This window comes from Bos javanicus, chromosome 3 (genome assembly GCF_032452875.1).
Source record: "Bos javanicus breed banteng chromosome 3, ARS-OSU_banteng_1.0, whole genome shotgun sequence".
NCBI lineage: Eukaryota > Metazoa > Chordata > Mammalia > Artiodactyla > Bovidae > Bos > Bos javanicus.
Window position 1 is genome coordinate 72,155,980 of NC_083870.1, and position 3,561 is coordinate 72,159,540.

General features: G+C 33.6%; 1 long non-coding RNA gene across 1 annotated transcript; it reads left to right on the plus strand.

Moving 5' to 3' along the window:
* The first annotated feature begins 1,064 nt into the window (after nucleotides 1-1,064).
* LOC133245340 (uncharacterized) lies at nucleotides 1,065-2,540 on the plus strand. Its single transcript, XR_009735646.1, has 2 exons — nucleotides 1,065-1,144; nucleotides 2,161-2,540. It is a non-coding gene; the product is annotated as an uncharacterized LOC133245340 (long non-coding RNA).
* The last annotated feature ends 1,021 nt before the right edge of the window (nucleotides 2,541-3,561 follow it).

The following is a 3,561-nucleotide window of genomic DNA, read 5'->3' on the forward strand; positions in this document are numbered from 1 at the left end:
CATGACTTGTTTTTCTTTATTTTTTCAGAATTTAAGTGTTATACATGATTGAACTCATTTAATTCTCAAAGTAATCTCAGGAGGTAATTAATAATATTATTTCCATATTACTTGTGGGGAAACTGATTTCTACAGAACTTGTTTTGTTCATAACCTTCATTTTCTGATAATTGCTGATCTTTTCATATGTTAAATGAAGAAATTGGTACTTAGATATGTAAAGTAATAAAACTGAGAATGCATGTTGTATCATCTCTATTTTTTGTTCTTGTCTCAAATTGGTAATTATCAGAAAAAAAAATAGGATAATTATTAGGACCTCTCAAATCCCAGTGAACACTGCAAACCAAAGTTCAACTGTTTTCTTCAGTTAAAATGTTTAAGTTCCAAAGTCATCCTTGAAGAAAATTAACAATATGACAATAATTGTCACATTTCTTTAATAGCATATATGAAAGTAGAAAATATTTAAACTATTTTAATCTTACAGGTTTTAAAAGTTAGTAATATGGTTATAAAATATTGACTATGTATCTTATGGTATTGGTACCACATATTACACAAAGACAATTAAAGACATGTAAAAAAATCACACTCTTTGAGCTCACAGTATGACAATAATTAAATAACAGTATTATATATATATCTATCTACATGTCTCCAAGTTTTCAAGGAATATTATTCACATTATAAAATATGTACAATGGTCTTTGAAATATCTAAATTTTTGGATGATGATGATTATGTGAAGGAATCGGAAGTGGGGTTGGTGGGTAAAATTTTCATCCTAAGAGAACTAAGTAATAAAAGTAAGCAAAGTATGTAAATATCCAAATAGCTCCTACTCATCCATTTATTTATTTATTCACTCAACTCATAAGTATTGAATGTCAGCTATATGTGCTAAGCATTCTTCTAGACACTGAGAATTCAGTAAAAAGTAAAGAAATCTTTGCTCTCATGGAAACTATATTTTAAAATAAAGGTACAGATAATGAGTAAATAAAGGTAATAAGAATGCTATGCAGCTTTGATAGTTGGGTGATGTCATAATGCATAACTAAATGGATACTTCAGAACTGATGGTGTGTGAGAGTTTCACTGAGACAATATTTGAGGAGAGAGTGCTGAATAACACAAGACAGTAAATAATGTTAACATTATAAGAAACATTTCAGGGTGAGCATTCAAGAGATGCATGAATTTGAAATTCTGAAGGGTCCAAAGTTAGGCAATAGAGGTGAAGTGTAGAAGCCTGGGGTACAAGATAAAGACATTGATGAAGACAAAGATAAAGACAGAAGGCATATCTTACAAGAAAGAGGGAGGAAATTCTCTCATTCTGATTTTTTAAAATCACTGGCTATTGATGAATGATGGATGTGGGTTTGGCAAAACTAGACACAGGGATATTAGGTAAAAGATTATTGAAGATGTCAATGTGGGAATCATGCAACAAAAGTGCAATGGAAAGAAGTTGGTCATTTAAGAGAAATTGTGGAGTTAGAATTTGCCAATTCATTGGACTTGGTGGGTGAATTAAAGATAAATCAATGATTTTTTTTTTTTCTTGAAAAGTGGTTAGTTAACTCATATATGGAAGCCTAGGAAAGGAACAACTATGGATAGAATAAAAATAAGGAACTTGGTGCTAATTGAAAATGTTAATATTAGATAGATGATAGAGAAAATAAAACAAGACAATAATAAGATATACCTATCTAGAATGTAAGAAAGGATTTATAGTTAGAAGTTTAGGTTTGGAAATTGTTTGGGGTTTAAAAGATAATTAATCATAAATAGCTGGATTTAGTCACCCAAATACATATTCAGAAAAGAAAAGCAACTCTAGACTAGGTACTAAAAATTTAATATATGAACAGAAGTAAAGGAACTAAGAAAGATTAAAGATAACTTGGTTGGATTGTAATGGAACAGGACACTATGGGGCCTTCCCAGAATAGACCCCTCATGTCCTCAGCCTGTCTCTTCTCTGTAGAAAAACTTAATCATAGAAGTGAGAAAATACAGAAACAAAAGAAAGAACTCAAACAAGACAAAATAATAATAGTTAGCTCTTAACCAAAGTCAGGGGCCTTTAGTTCTTCCTCAAGGATAATAGATAATATTCTGAGTCATATTCTTTGAGTTGTTTTGCAGGTATTGAAACCCCACCAGGCAGAAGAAAGTTAACTACAGGATGAACAGACTGTAGTCATGACATAAGTTGCTCCATGACAATTTTGGAACGTGTCTCAAGGAAATGGGAATAAACTGATCCTGAAACTGCAAAATAACTGTATTAAAACAATCAAGATGATGCTGATCAGACTATCACATGGTCAATTTCAAAATGATTTTCAGAGCTGACTGTGCTGCTTTGCATATAGCCCCCTCTTCCCACACATACAACCCTGAAAATCCTCATTTGGAAAGCTCTTGCTCCCTGATCAGCAACTGGGAGTTGTTTTTGGACATGAGTACAACTTCCCCCTAGGTTGTCGGCTTCCTGAATAAAGCAAGCTTTCTTTTCACACCAACATTTGTCTCTCAAGCATTGGCTTTTGAACAGAGAGCAGCCAAACCTAAGCTTGGTAACAGGATGAGTAGTTAACAAAATAACATGGGACTTTTAAGGTAACTTTTATTTTGATTGATTGCTTGATTGAACATCAATTGAAAAAAGTGGGTTTCATAGCTTCAAGGTTTTTTTTTCATTTTGTCTTCACCACATATGTCTACATAAACATGAAATGTAAATATCATATCCAGGGCCTTTGGCAATTTAAACTCTGTTTTTTGTTTTAGATTATCAAAATACAGAGCTCTTTTTGCATGATGTTTCTGACCCTATTAGTTAATCAGTCTACATCTGTATATTCAAATTTCCTTAAACTTTTGTATAAGTAGTATAAAAAATATTCTTTTTGTTGAGTCACTAAGTCTTGTGTGACTCTTTTGTGACCCCGTGGACTGTAGACCTCCAGGTTTCTCTCTCCATGGGATTTTTCAGGCAAGAACATTGGAGTGGGTTGCCATTTCCTTCTCCCAGGGATCTTCCCAACCCAGGGATCAAACCCAAATTTCCAACACTGTCAGGTAGATTCTTTATAACTAAGCCACCAGGGAAGCCCTATTTCACCTGCTTATTTAACTTATATGCAGAGTACATCAAGCAAGACGCTGGGCTAGATGAATTAGAAGCTGGAATCAAGATTGCAGGGAGAAGTATTAACAACCCCTGATATGCAGATGGTACCACTCTTAACAGCAGAAAGTGAAGCAGAACTAAAGTGCCTCTTGATGCAGGTGGAAAAGGAGAGTGAAAAAGCTGGCTTGATATGTACGTAAGCCATTAAAAAGAATACATTTGAATCAGTTCTAATGAGGTGGATGAAACTGGAGCCTATTATACAGAGTGAAGTAAGCCAGAAAGAAAAACACCAATTCAGTATACTAACGCATATATATGGAATTTAGAAAGATGGTAACAATAACCCTGTATACGAGACAGCAAAAGAGACACTGATGTATAGAACAGTCTTTCGGACTCTGTGGGAG